Here is a 16,198-nt window from a genome sequence, read left to right as displayed (position 1 = left end):
GGGGTTAATTGAGATGATCTGACGGCTGTGGTTATAGCGTACGTAATGTACGATTAGGCCTATTGTATGATAACCGGCCTCCACACACACACACACACACATATATATATATATATATATATATAGGGGACCGCTAAAATGAAAACCACCTCCAGTTGTAAGAACTGCGCGAACCGAACCACTTTCTAGCCATTAGATCAAGATGATGGATGGATGAGATTAAAAGAATTTAAAAATAATATTAAGTATTTTTTGTCTTATTATGTCTTTAATATTTTAATTGAAAAGGGTATTTAAGTAAAATTACTTTTTTGTCTTTTTATATATATTATATTTAATTGTTTTTTCTCCTATTCATTAATTGCTTTTTATTACTTTTATTTTTTAAACTAATTTCTTTATTAAAAACATTTTTAAATTCAGATTTTTTTAAAAGATTTTTATACTTTTTACAATTTAAGTTTTACGTTAAAGTTTTTACGTTTTTTTGACGAGCCGTTTTTAACGCGACGTTTTTTACGCGCCGTTGTTTACGCGCCGTTTTTTACGCGCCGTTTTTTTTACGCGCCGTTTTTTACACGTTTTTTACGCGCCGTTTTTTCGACGTTTTTTAACGCGCCGTTTTTTCAAGCACCGTTTTTTCAAGCACCGTTTTTTTTACGCGCCGTTTTTTACGCTCGGCTTATTCACGCGTCGTTTTTACACCCGGCTTTTTCACGCCTCATTTTTTCACGCCCCGTTTTTTACGCGCGGCTTTTTCACGCGTCGTTTTTTCAACGCGACTTTTTTTACGTTAACGTTATTTACATTTTACGCGCCGGTTTTTTACGTTAATGTTTTTTTACGTTTTACGCGCCGGTTTTATACGTTAACGTTTTTTACGTTTTACACGTCGGTTTTCTACGTTAACATTTTTTACGTTTTTACGTTTTACGCGCCGGTTTTTCAATGACATTTACGTAAAACTTTTTACGTTTTACTAAAAAAATTTACGTTTTACGTTTTACCTAAAACTTTTTACGTTTTACGAAAAACTTTTTACGTTTTACGAAAAAAATTTACGTTTTACATAAAACTTTTTACGTTTTACGTAAAACTTTTTACGTTTTACGTAAAACTTTTTACGTTATACGTAAAACATTTTACGATATACGTAAAACTTTTTACGTTTTACGTTTTACGTAAAACTTTTTACGTTTTACGTTTTACGTAAAACTTACGAAAAAAATTACGTAACACTTTCTACGCTTCACTTTTTTTACGTTTTACGATAAAAAGTGTACGGTTTACGTTAAAAAGTTTTACGTTTTACGTAAAAAAGTTTACGGTAAACTTTAAAAAGTTTACGGTTTAAGTTTTCTTTCTTTTACAAAAACCTTTTTACACAAAAACAAACGCACCCAGAAAATCGTTACTCGGTAGGTATCTCAGATAGTTTGCTATCATCATCGACGCCTAAAAAAATTAAAAAACCCAACAAACAAAAATAAAAAAGAACGCGTGGATTCTGGAAAAAAAAGAAGTTTTGGCTCAGATTTTCCGAACATCAGAGGCTGCAAAGTGGGGTTGCGGGTTCAAAAACCTACCCTCCACCATTCTTGCCATGCCCTCGTCATCAAAAATATGCGAGTTTTTTTTTTTTTTTTTTTTTTTTGCATCATCATCACCCCCAAACCCAAAACGGATCAAAACCCACATATTCAAACATTCAAAAGCACCTGATGAACATCATTCAAAACATACTCAACAGATTCAAACAGATTCAACAGATTCATAAAGCACCATATTCAACAGAATCAAAGAAAACCCAGCAACAATAACAACCATACATGATGTACATACCCAAAAATCAAATCAAATGAAACCCCAGCAACAATAATGAACATCATTCAATAGAATCAAACCCACCAAAATGAACAGACCACTCTTTTTTACAAACCCACCAAAATAATCAAAACCCACCAAATTTCAAGTAGAAAAAAAACCCAAACTTTTTGAATCAAAGAACCCCAATCAAAACAGAAACAAATCAAACCTTTGGGCAAATCATCAAGAATCAACAACACAGGAGGAGACCGAGACCTCCGCCGCTCACGGCGGCGCTGCCGCCGGCCCACCACCCAGCCATCGAACCGCCACCACCAGCCTTGAACCAACTAAACCACCACCGCCTCCGCCTCTGCACAACTCCCACCAAACCACCGCCCCCACCTCCGCCTTCCGCCGCCCCCACCACCGCCTTCCGCCCCCTGCTCCTTCATTCTTTCTTAGAAAAAACCCTAAACACCTACTGATCCTACATCTGCACACTCCTTCCATCCCCGATTTCCCCTACAAACACAGAAAAATGGAGAAAAGTGGGAGAGAGTGCCGCAGAAGAGAGAGAAAGAGAGATTCGAAGTGGGGGTGTGGCGGCGGATGAGGGGCTTCAACATCGACTGTAACCGCCGGAGTGGGGCGTGTGGCGGAGGGGCTCTGGGTTTCGCCGGGGTTGGGTTTTTTGGTTTGGAGAGATGAACATCAGGAGAGAGAGAGAGGTTGATTTAATAAGGTGGGAGATAAAGGAGTCTGACAAATTTAATGGAGGAGAGAGGGTGTGAAATTGACATTTGGGGTAAAAAGACCTAAAAGCCCTTTTAGTTGGCACAATGTTATTGGTTGAGAGTGGTTCTCGCGGTTCTTACAACTGGAGGTGGTTCTTATTTTAGCGGCTCCCTATATATATATATATATATATATATATATATAATGCACCATGGACACAAAAAAAAAACAATAGACAATAGCTAGTTGTCACTAATCACATAAATTGTTTGGGCCACATATAGTATCTATTGTAACCGAATATATATGAGGTTTAAAAAATATATATAATGCACCATAGACACCAAAAAATTCCCCAGTACCAGTTGTCACTATTAGGGATGTTCATTTTTAACCGAAACCTAACCCGAAGTTGAAGCCACCCGAACCCGAATTAAAGAATACCCGAAAACCCGAACCTGATAACCCGAACCTTAAATGGGTCGGTTATCGGGTAATTTTTTCCCAACAAAAAACCCGAAGAACCCGACCCAAAGAACCCGAAGGAACATTTAATGTCTTTTTTTGGTAGATGTGTTTTGGTTTAGATTTTTTGATATCTAAACCATTATGTTTTAGGACATTTGAATATGATCATATCTTAGATGATATTTTTTTAAGTAGAATGATGAATTTTAATTATATTTTGCGTAAAAAAGAAATATTTTTTTAATATTACATCTAAACCCGAAAACCGAACAACCCAACCCAAACTAGACCGAACCCGATCAACTCGAGCTTTAAATGCTTCGGTTATCGAGTCATTTTTTCCAGCCAAACACCCGAATAACTCAACCTAAAAAACCTGAAACCCGAAGAACACCCCTAGTCACTATTCCGGTCGTACTTTAAAAAGATATCTATTCTATCTACTATAATAAAAGAAACCAAGTTTTGGACACGTGTCATTCATTAAAGCCATCTATTTTTATAGATAATTAATATCAAAAAAAGATAATTATACAATTAAATTTAATATAAATTTAAACAATTCATATAGGAGATAATATATATAATATTTTAAAATAGAGTAAATTACAAAAATCGTCCTTTATGTATGTCACTTATTGCAAACTGTGTCATTTTTCTTCAATAATTATAGAAAACGTACTCGATGTTTGCAAACTCTTGCAAATTATGTCCTTTAGCCCTAACTCAGTTAATTTAAATGATTTATTTATTTTATTAAACTAAAATAGTTAAGGGTAGAGCCTATTTAAAAATGTTTAAAAGGTGTTTATTAGTTTTATACTTATATTTTCGTGTTCAATTCTCAACTCAAATAAGGTAATCACTATGTTTACGTGACATTTATAAGAACAATCACCGCAATCACCCCATCTATCATATATCGAGTATATCCGTTAGTTTTTTTTAGATATAATTTTTTATTAGATTCATTCAACCCATGTAATAAACGAGATTTTTTTAAAGATATAACATTTTTATTTTTTACTATACAAAATTACATTTATGGAACTCGTGTAATACTCGGGGTTTTAAAAATATAACTTTTTTTATTATGTAGTATATAAAATTAGATTTATTCAATACATATAATACATAATATTTATAAAGATATAACTTTTTATTGTTTGGTATATAAAATTACATGTGTTGAACCCGTATAACACAGCCTCCCGCTTTAGTCTCCCTAACGGTTGAACTTAGTCTCGTTACTCAGCTCGACGAGGTTCTTAAAAATGTAACTTTTTTATTATTTAATATATAAAATTAAATTTACTCGACCCATACAATACACGGGGTTCTTAAATATATAACTTTTTTTATTATTTAATATATAAAATTACAGTTATTCAACCAATGTAATAAGCGAGATTTTTAAATATATATTGTTTTATTATTTAGTATATAAAATTGCATTTATTCAAAACGTGTAATAAACGAGATTTTTAAAGATATATTTTTTATTATTTGGTATATAAAATTGCATTTATTCAACCCGTGTAATACACGGGGTTCTAACCTAGTATAATATATAATAAAAAATAAAAAAAAGGAATATTGAAGGAATAAGATGAGGAGTGTGATCAGAGTAACTTAACCGAATAATCAAACAAATCTAAAATCTAACAATCATTAAATTAATTTTTATATGATTTATGAAAATAAAAAAAATTATATGTTAGTAACGTTTTCTTTTGTTGTCTTGTTATTTAGTCCAAAAACTTGATAGAAGGAACGAATTAGTATATATATCAAATGATAACATAGGTTTGCTACAGTATTCAAGGATATTTTCGTAATTTCAATCTTCATGCAATTCTTTCAACTATATAGGTTACCCACCAGGCCACCACCACCGACGCTCTTCCATCTGCTGATTGACATCACCATCACCATAGATCGTCTTCCATCTGCTGCTGCTGCTGATCATCGGGTAGCTCCAGAGTAGGTTACGCATCACCGCCACAACGGAACCCCTTTCATCTGCTGCTGATCATCGTTGATTGAGACCATCACCACTACCGACCTCTTCCGTTTAATTCTTAGAGATAGAGAAGTAGAGAGAGGGGGTAGAGTGAAGGGAAGCCGGAAGAAGAGTCGGCCATGGCCTTCGACCATCTTCCTCCTGATTCCAGTGATAGAAATAGTAGCTTATGACAATGGGTTCGGTTGTATGTGTTATGGTGATAGCGGCGATTCCGGCTAAATGAGGTAACAATGGTGGTGGTTGTGGTCGAAGGTGATGACGATGGGTAAGTGTACGGTGATGAAGACGGTGGCTTGAGGTTGTAAAGGTGACAGCAGCGATGTTGATAAAGAACAGGGGTGATGATAGTGGTTTCAGCGAAGGGTTGTGGCGCTTTTGATGGCGGTGAACAGTAATGGCGGTGATGATTTATGATGGTTGCAGCTGGTGTCGGGTGCTATTACATGTACCAGCTTCATCTTCATATGTTGATTTGTAGAGCGAGTAAGTGACAGATTGTGTGCTTTTATCTTTAGGGTTCTTTTTTGGAAGAGATAAGTACCAAATAATGTTGGGATGAGTTTTTGATTTGTGGTCTTTTTATCTTCAAATACGAAGATAACGAGGGTGATTTTGGATTTGCATTAAATATTGACTAAAAAGTTATTGATTTTTTTTTTTTGAAGAGATAAGTATCATTTTACTTTATTTTTTTCTTTTGAATTGTATTGCATTAAATATTGACTAAAAAGTTATTGATTTTTTTTTGTTAATTTAATCATTTATACTGTTTATATTTAGTATCATAATTTACCTACATTTGTATATAAAAACCATAATTATGTTTGGCAATTTTCTACATATATGTATTAATAAAAATACATAAGAAAAATCATGAATGCACTTTTAACTCCTAAATTTTCAATATGAAATAAGCGTATATTATGTGATAGTGTATTTGTTGGGATTGAACCCTACCAAAGGAACAGATAATAAAAGCCAAAACTGGATCACAGCAGTAGATTCAGAATAAGCAAATGTTTGGTTGAAAGTCTCTCCCCTTGAAAGTGGTTTCAACATCTGCTGACCTCCTATCTGCTGATCATGCAAACTGCTGATCAAGACAAAGTCTGATAGAAGAACTAAAGCGTTGCTGCTCAATCTACTGCCATGCTTCAAGCACTGCTGATCTGTGACAACCCTCACTAAACCAGGTATCCGTACGAATTAATTAATAAATAATTGCTGCTTAATTACTGTGCTTAACTGAAATTGCCAATGAACTGCTACTTGATTTCTAGCACTTGTATATTCCTGCATCATACTTTGATTGCCGTCACTACATTATTTACAAGTTGAACCTTAGTGACAAACCTGATGCACAAAAGCACAGTAGCATTAGAACGGATAACCTATTGAACATGCTGATAAAGCCAGCACCAGGCAGACACTGCCTCTAAGGGCCTGTATGAGCCAGAAATATTTTACTACACCCATAGTGTGTGTAGGGATACAAGGGTTGTAAAATTGCGTCTCTAGGAATAAGATATAATGATTGGATGTGCCTAAAACGTACTCTAAGCATGAAACACAACACTTTTATTTAACAGACTAGCTTCTGGCTAACTAATAAAGTGCCAAAACATGGGGAAGTATTCCTGACACTTTTGGAAATAAATTGTGTCACTAAAAATATTATTAACGACGCTTAAAAGCTTATTTAAGCACTTTAACGGATTACCATCCAACCGAACAACCGGACTAAACCCGGAACATGAAAATATGGCCAATAATATTATTGATCTTTTTCTGAGCCAGTTAGGGTCCCTGATTATCCTAACACCCGCTATAGAACGCATCACACCACTAACCGAGTTAACCCCTAATCTAACTTGGTTTAAAGTAACTAGACTCTAACCATCCACTTGAAATCGAACCAAATGACCCCCCCCCTTGGCCGATCGGTCACATTGTGACCAAGACTTGTACCATTTTGATTATTATAATGGCTCATGCTTAATATCAAGGTGACATAATAACCATTGGATTAAGATCTTGGATTTGCCTATAAATAACAACACTAAACACATGAGTTTATACACACCACACTTCACCACAAAACTCCTTCTCTCCTCTCCTCCCAACTCTCGGCCGAACACCCACACTTCCATCCATCCATTTTCGAGTCTTGTTCAATCCATTCCAAGCATATACAAGCTTCAAGGATCACGTATTGGGAGTCTTGGAGCAAACGGAAGCGGAAGGACCTCGTTACCTTGCTTTTATCCATCACATTTTCGCCTAGATTCTTCCCTAGCCCCGAGCTAGAGGTATAACACTTAAAACTCATTCTCGAACATATCTAAAGTGGTTAATAAGATTTGTAACGGTTAAAAGTCGGAAACTTGCATTTTGAATCTTTAAAGTTTACTAAAACATGAAGATTGATGGTTAAAAGCTTAATACTTGTGTAAAAGTTGTAGTATTTGAAAGTGGTGATTATTTAGTCCCGATCTACGATGTGGTGGCTCGGATCATCGTTTAACCCGACTTTGTTAAGATCATAGATCTTGACATAAGCTTGTTTCTATCAGTACAAGGGTTAAAAGGTGAAACTCAACCACACGAGAAACATGAACTTGTGTAAAAGTATTTTTACTTGTAAAATAGTGTTTAAAACTAGCGGATCTACGAATGTACAAGTGGTATTTTCGTAGAACCAAGTGTCGAGAAAATCATGTTTTATAAAAGTTGGATGACACACTAACAAATATGATTTTTACAAACCACAAGTGTATAAACACTTGTGAAATGAAAAGTTTCGACAAAATAACAATCTTTGAGAAAGATGACGGGAAGTGGTAAAGGATGATTTATCCTAAAAACGAGGTTTTTACAAGATTTAGTTATTTTATACAAAGATCCACCAAATATAAGGGGATCTACACTGTAGTTTTCGGAAAAACTACAAGTTCATGTAATAATGCGATTTACATACTTGTCGACTAGTTTGATGTGTCGGAAATTGATTGATTGATTTAAAGAAGTGTTGAAATGATTTTGTAAAAGAAAATGATACGCTAGAAAGCGTGGCCACCTCCAGTTACAGGGGAAACTCTGGCGAAATTTTTCTAAAATCTAACACTTAGAATTATTTACAAGTGTTAGAATTATTTTTGATATGTTTTCAAAATATATTTCGCCACGACTTTATTTACAAATATTCGGAGGTGGGATTTTCACAAAACTAAACGTGATAAATATATATTTGGTAAATATATTTTTCACAACACTGTTTATGATTATTTTGTGAAAATATATAAATATTATTTTTAGAGTAAAAATAATATTTCGAACGATAACAAGACCCAAAATAATACAAACGCTTACACGACAAACATATAAGTTACAACGGTAATTATTATTACCACACGATGACTAAAACGTAACTTACGCATTATTTTGGAAGTATTATGTGAAGTGAAGATATGATATTTTTGAGAAAAATATCTATATTTTGGAAGTAGAAGTAAAAATATATTAAGTGGGACTTAATGATATAATACGAATACACATGTATTAAATCCCCCATCCTTGGGAAGGAGATTAACTATCAAGTACATGCAAAATATAAACACGAAATAGTTGTCTAACTATTTCCCAAAAACTTAAACTATAAAGCTAAGGCACGGCCATCCGTCTAATAGAATTAGCACATGTAGGTCGTTGCACAGCTGCCTGACATTCGGAGTACTTGGTATAGCGACGCACTGACTGTGAGTTCATGTCCCCCTTTTCTCTTAACTGTTTTCAGTTTTCTAAACTGCGGGGGTGAAATACATGTTACATTGATTATGAATACTTTATACATGGTATGGTTAGCGTAAGGAGGTTTGTTACTTAAGATCATGTGAGTGGGTAGGCGGAAACTTGAGGCCATTAATCCTCATGGTAGGACCGAGGGACAGGAGCGGTAGATCTATCTGGGTGTAGCGAGCCCAGCCCCAGGTCCAGCATAACGGACCTCGGGGTGACTTAGTGCCCGACGCATAAATCCGCTAGGTTTGAGTCTTCCTACTTGCACTTCACACATATCAATGGCCTTGCAAACCATTGGTGATCTCTTTTTCCTTATTTGCTACATACTAGGATTTTTGATAAATACAAAGGTTTATTTACTCACTTTCGCATGAACTCGCTCAACATTATTGTTGATTTTTCAACTTACATGTATTTCAGGGAATTAAAGATCTGGCACGGTATGGCATGTTTTCTGCTGCATTAGTCACCGAGGTCATCCAGGGTTCGGGGAATGTGACTCTTTCCTGGACAAGTCACAGTCCTTGAATCATGTTTATGTTAAGATTGAATTTGTAATGTTTTGAACAAGTGTATGGTTGATAGGGTGTTAACCCGTTAAGACAATGTTATGGTATTTTTATGGATGATCTTGCATATTTTAATTCATATAGATAGCTTTGTTATGATTAAGCTATGGTATTAAGAAGTCACACCAAATTAACCACGCTTCCGCAAAGCCAGGGTGTGATAGCTTGGTATCAGAGCTCTGATCATAGCGAACTAGGATTCCTTCTCGAGTCTAGACTATGATCAATAGGGCTCTCACGAAAACATTTTTACTGCATACCACTTAAGTCCAGATCAAAAACCTTTTTATAAACAAATGTTGAGCGCATTTTATTTATTATTTTAGGCTCAGTCTGGGAGGCTAAGGCTCGGTCTGGGAGACTGAGGCTCGGTCTGGGAGGCCGAGGCTCGATCTAATGGATCGAGGAAGTTGTCTAGTGGGACTAGGGAGTCAGTCTGGGAGGCTGGGAGATTTGGCTAGTGGGACTAGGGAGTCAGTCTGGGAGGCTGGGAGATTTGGCTAGTGGGACTAGGGAGTCAGTCTGGGAGGCTGGGAGACTTGGCTAGTGGGACTAGGGAGTCAGTCTGGGAGGCTGGGAGAATTGGCTAGTGGGACTAGGAAGAGCAGTCTGGGAGGCTGGGAAGCTAGTGGGACTAGGAGAATTATGTGATATTTTACTTGGTGACTTATGTGACTACCTGATTGTATGACTGATTATTTGTGCATATTTGTGCTTGTGTTACAGACACATGGACTCACCAGGCACAGGTGACTCGGACACCACTGGACCCCTACCTATCGTATCTGATGACCTGCCATCTTCGGAGCATGAGGTGCATACATCTGATTCCACCAGCACGGATGACGACGATTTCCAGCCCTTCGCACTACCCGAGGGAGCTGATGAGCCTGCGGATGGCCCCCCTGCTGAGTACTTACCCCTAGTTGTGATTCCGGCTCCTATTCCTTTAGCCGTCTATCCCGCATATGACTTACTACTTGACGTCGAGGCTGACGGCGACATTGATCTATTTGAGGACGAGCCTATTGAGGATGAGATTCCGGATGCAGCCCTTCTTCCCGCTGGCGATCTTCTGATGATCGCTGACGCCCCTACTGAGGACTCACCCGCACATTCACCGGTCCCAGACTCCTTTGAGTCTGTGGCATCCGCACCTTCTCACGAGGTGAGCGCACAACACTTTGCACACGACTCGGATCCTGACCAGGCATCCTCTGCTGCACCTATCCCGAGCTTTGCATTTGAGCATGACGACATAGAGGATTCTGATCCCATTTTTCCTCCGGGATTCGACCCGGATCATGATATCGAGTTTATCCCGATGGACCAGCTCATGGAGGATCCCGCTGATCCAGTTGACCCTATTGATCCTGAGTTCGACTTTGATATGGCTTTTGACGACCATGAGCCTGCCTTGGCTCCTGAGCAGGCAGCTGCTCTAGATCCTATGCCCGAGCATGACCCCGTACATGCTGGCATCCCAGTTGAGCCCGTTCTAGCTGACCCACCCATTGATGATCATCTGGAGGATGATCATGTTGTTGCTGTCGATCCTGTTGTTCCTCCACCTTTTGTTGATGATATACCTGTTGAGCACATTGCACCAGTTGATCCTATTGTTGCTCCCCCATTTGATCCTGTTCCACTTGAGCCTGAGCACGCACTGTTTGCTGACCACATGGATCCACCCGATGAGGATGCTCAGCACGGTTGGATACCTGCTGATGAGGACGTTCCACCTTTGCCCCCTCAGATCCCTGTTACACGATCTGTTGATTTCACTTTTCAGGTTCCTCAGTTCGTACCTCCAGCGAGGCCTGGAGAGGGCTCTTCAGCCCATCCTTTTGGGCACGTACCGATGTCTATTCCTTTCATGCCCCAGATGTCATCTGTTCCACCCTCTACTTCACCATTTCATGTGGCACCATTTGATCCCACCAGTGAGCCTTTGCTTTGGTCGACACCACCAGCCATGCCACCTACTGATCCATACCATCCGTTTCATGTGGGACACACTATAGAGGATGTTTTGATGTCCTTCGTTCATCAGCATGAGTCACACACGCAGCGTCTCCAGGAGCTCGAGAGAGCTCAGCTGCCACCATGTTCATGCCATGGTCAGATACACTCTCCACTTCAGCCATGTCGATCCTTACCCCCAGATTTTGCTGCTCGTCTCTTTACACTAGAGCAGCAGGTTGCCTCTGTCATTCGCACTCAGCAGGCTATGGAGGAGGACTGGCTTCAGCTACGCCGCTTGCTTTACACTTACTTTCCCCCTCCTCCACCGCCATCTGTATAGAGCTCATCAGTACTGCTTATGTAGACGTTGGTGAGAGGACCGCGATTGCTTTTGATTGCACAGCATTTTGGAGACTACATGATGATACTGACTTTTGACACATACTTGATGTATTTGATGTATATGACACTGATTTGATATAGCTTTTGGACAGGGGTGATGTAGCCCCTAGTTGATTGATGATTGTATGACACAGTGATGTACTGATACACTTACGTTGTGGTCTCGATATATATGGCAATCGCAGTATTCTCATCATATTTGATTCGCTTGATTGCTTATTTACATTATTATGACATGGAATGTTGTGTATATTTTATGACATGGGATGTTGTGTGTATAATATTTGTGACATGGGATGTTGTGTGATTAGTATTTGTAAAGTATTGATAACATGAGATGTTATGTGCTATTACTATTACTATATACGTACGCTTTACTATGGCCTGACCGACGTACACATCTTTAGAAGATGCCGCCAAGACGTCAACCTCAGCCAATGCCTACGACTCAGGACGAACTACAGCAAGTCGTTGCTGCTGCTATTGCTCAATATGCTGCCTCTCAAGGAGGAATGAGTGGAAGCAACTCTGGCAACACGGGCAACAACAACAATCCACCTCATGGGTGCACCTACAAACAGTTCTTGGACTGCAAGCCCGTAAACTTTGATGGCACCGGAGGTGCTGTCGCTTTTGTCCTCTGGGCTGAGAAAACCGAATCCGTACTTCGCATGAGCAAATGCGCGCTGGATCAACAAGTCACTTACATCTCAGGGCTATTTTTGGATGGAGCCCTATCATGGTGGAATCAACAAGTCCAAACACTTGGCGAAGCTGCTGCTTACGCACTGACTTGGACCGAACTGAAAGAACTCATGCGCAAGAAGTACTGTTCTCGCGCTGAAATTCAGATTGGAGACCCAGTTCCGGCATCTAAAAATGGAAGGCCCTAAGATAGCTAAGTATGTTCAAAGGTTCCACGATTTGTCGCATGTGGTACCCTACATGGTTACACCTGAGTTCAAGAGAATTGAACGCTTCATTTGGGGATTAGCTCCTCAAATCATTAGTATGGTGACCTCCTCCAAACCGGCAACTATCACTGAAGCCATTGATTTGAGCGTGGCTCTTACGGAGGAGGCAATTCGTTTAAACAAGTTTGATGAAGTGGAGCCTAAGAAGAAGGAGACTCATGTGGAGTCATCTGGAGGAAACAAGAGGAAGTTTTCAAACTTCAAGCAGGGCACCGGGGTGGTGGTTAAGAAAGGAGAGCAGAACGCGCCAGCTCAGGATACAGTTGGTAAGAAGAAAGGAAAGGGATATATGGGTGCACAACCCAAGTGCAACTCATGCCAACGACATCACTCTGGTCGTTGCAGGCTAAGAGTTTGTGAATCATGTGGGAAGACTGGTCATACGAAGGATTTTTGTTGGGCTAGTGCTGGCCGGGGAGGCCAAGGAGGATTTGGGAATAGGAACAATCGTGGTGGTAATGGGAATCGCCCCCAAGGGAACCATGGAGATGATGGAAATCGGGTCAATCATGCAAACCAAGCGGGCACCATGAATCGAAATCAGGGAAATAATCAAGCTGGAAACGTTGGTGGAAATGGGCAGAGGCCCGGATGTTTCAACTGCGGTGACGTTGGGCATTACAAGAGGAATTGCCCGGAATTGAACCAAGCCCGCGGAAGGGTTTTCAACATAGAAGCAAGGGAAGCGCGCCAGGATCCCAATGTTGTCACTGGTATGTTCCCTGTAAACCAACGCTATGCATCCGTTTTATTTGATACTGGCGCCGATTATAGCTTCGTGTCGTTAGAATTTAAGAATATGCTTGGTTTAGCCGCTAGTAAGTTAGATATTCCGTACTCAATCGAATTAGCGAATGGGAAGTTAGTGGAAGTTAATGAAGTGATTCGAGGTTGCGTAATCGAATTGGGAGAACGTGAGTTTGCTCTAGATCTACTACCAGTCCAGTTGGGAAGCTTTGACGTGGTAGTAGGGATGGATTGGTTATCGAGTAACAAGGCCGAGATAGTTTGTCATGAGAAGGTCGTTCGTATCCCGACAAATGATGGTGAGACCATTGTTGTTCACGGAGAAAAGCGTGAGACGCCGTTGAGGATTATTAGCTGCCTGAAGGCAAGAAAGTGTTTGCAGAAGGGATGTGCTGCCTTTCTGGCACACATTGTAGATAAGAAGGCTGTTGAGCCACAGATTGAAGACATCCCTGTCGTGAGGGAATACCCAGAAGTCTTTCCAGAAGATTTGTCTGGCTTGCCGCCTCAAAGGCAAGTGGAGTTTCGCATTGACTTAGTTCCAGGTGCCGCGCCTGTGGCTAAGGCACCCTACAGACTTGCTCCGTCTGAGATGCAAGAACTGTCGACACAACTTCAAGAGTTGTTAGACAAGGGATTTATCCGACCGAGCTTCTCGCCTTGGGGAGCTCCAGTTTTGTTTGTCAAGAAGAAGGACGGTAGTTTCCGTATGTGCATTGACTACAGAGAGTTGAACAAGCTGACGATCAAGAATAGGTATCCCCTGCCAAGAATCGATGATCTGTTTGACCAACTACAAGGTTCAAGCTTCTATTCAAAGATCGATCTTCGATCTGGATACCATCAGCTACGGATACAGGAGGAGAGTATCCCGAAGACAGCCTTCAGAACTCGATATGGACACTACGAGTTTCTCGTTATGCCGTTTGGTTTGACAAACGCACCTGCAGTATTCATGGATTTGATGAATCGAGTTTGTAAGCCGTACTTGGATAAGTTCATAATTGTATTCATCGATGATATTTTGATTTATTCAAAGACGAAGGCTGAGCACGAGCAGCACTTAAGAGCCATTCTGGAGCTGCTAAAGAAGGAACAGTTGTACGCCAAGTTCTCTAAGTGCGAGTTTTGGCTAAGAGAAGTGCAATTCCTTGGGCACGTGGTGAATGGAGATGGAATCCACGTGGATCCCACCAAGATCGAGGCGATCAAGGATTGGGAAACGCCAAAGACGCCAACCGAGATTCGGCAATTCTTGGGTTTGGCTGGCTATTATCGAAGGTTCATTGAGAACTTTTCAAAGATCGCCCAACCATTGACGCTCCTCACTCAGAAGGACAAGAAGTTTGATTGGGGAATCAAACTGGAGGAAGCATTTCAGATATTGAAGGATAAGCTTTGCAACGCGCCAATCTTAGCTCTACCGGAAGGTACAGATGATTTTGTGGTATACTGCGACGCATCGCGTCAAGGATTGGGCTGTGTGTTGATGCAACGCCAAAAGGTTATTGCCTACGCGTCACGCCAACTGAGAGTGCACGAAAAGAACTATACCACCCATGATTTGGAGTTAGGCGCAGTAGTTTTTGCTTTAAAGATCTGGAGACACTACCTTTATGGTACGAAGTGCACAATCTTCACAGATCACAAGAGCCTCCAACATATATTCAACCAGAAGGAGTTGAACATGAGGCAAAGACGATGGGTAGAACTGTTGAATGACTACGACTGCGAGATTAAGTATCATCCAGGGAAGGCGAATGTGGTCGCCGATGCCCTAAGTCGAAAAGAGAGGATCAAGCCCATAAGGGTTAGGGCTTTGGAAATGATTATTCAGACCGATCTTTCTTTGCGCATTCGTGCCGCGCAGAAAGAAACTCTCAAGGAAAGAAACCTTGAAGAAGAGTATCTCCGTGGGATGGAGAAGTTATTGGTACCAAACAAGGAAGGAACATTGTGTTTTGAGAAAAGGATGTGGGTTCCTTTGTTTGGAGGGTTAAGAAAGGTTATTTTTGATGAAGCTCACAAGTCGCGGTACTCTATCCATCCTGGAGCGGATAAGATGTACTAGGATCTTAAAGATTATTATTGGTGGCCTAGGATGAAAGGCGATGTTGCTGTTTATGTGAGCAAATGTTTAACACGCGCCAAGGTTAAAGCGGAATACCAGAAGCCTTCGGGACTTCTGCAGCAACCAGAGATTCCCAAGTGGAAGTGGGAACAAATCTCTATGGATTTTATTATGAAGTTGCCCAGAACGCCAAGAGGCAATGACACTATTTGGGTAATAGTGGACCGCTTAACGAAGTCAGCACACTTCCTGCCTATCCGAGAAAAGGATAATACGAGCAAACTGGCCGAAATTTACATGAGAGAGATTGTTACACGCCATGGAGTACCTCTCTCGATTATCTCTGATAGAGACGGAAGGTTCGTGTCAAGGATATGGCAATCCTTCCAGGAAGCTTTTGGCTCAAAGTTGAATCTGAGCACTGCTTTTCACCCGCAGACCGACGGCCAAAGCGAGCGGACGATACGGACACTAGAAGATATGCTGAGAGCATGTGTGATGGATTTGGGCGGTAGCTGGGATAAGCATTTGCCTTTGGTTGAGTTTTCATACAACAACAACTACCACACCAGTATTGGTGCCGCGCCATTCGAAGCTTTATATGGGCGCAAGTGCAGATCGCCGCTTTGTTGGG

This window comes from Helianthus annuus, chromosome 10 (genome assembly GCF_002127325.2).
Source record: "Helianthus annuus cultivar XRQ/B chromosome 10, HanXRQr2.0-SUNRISE, whole genome shotgun sequence".
Taxonomy (NCBI): domain Eukaryota; kingdom Viridiplantae; phylum Streptophyta; class Magnoliopsida; order Asterales; family Asteraceae; genus Helianthus; species Helianthus annuus.
The sequence above is the reverse complement of the archived record's forward strand: the minus strand, read 5'-3'. Positions refer to the sequence as shown.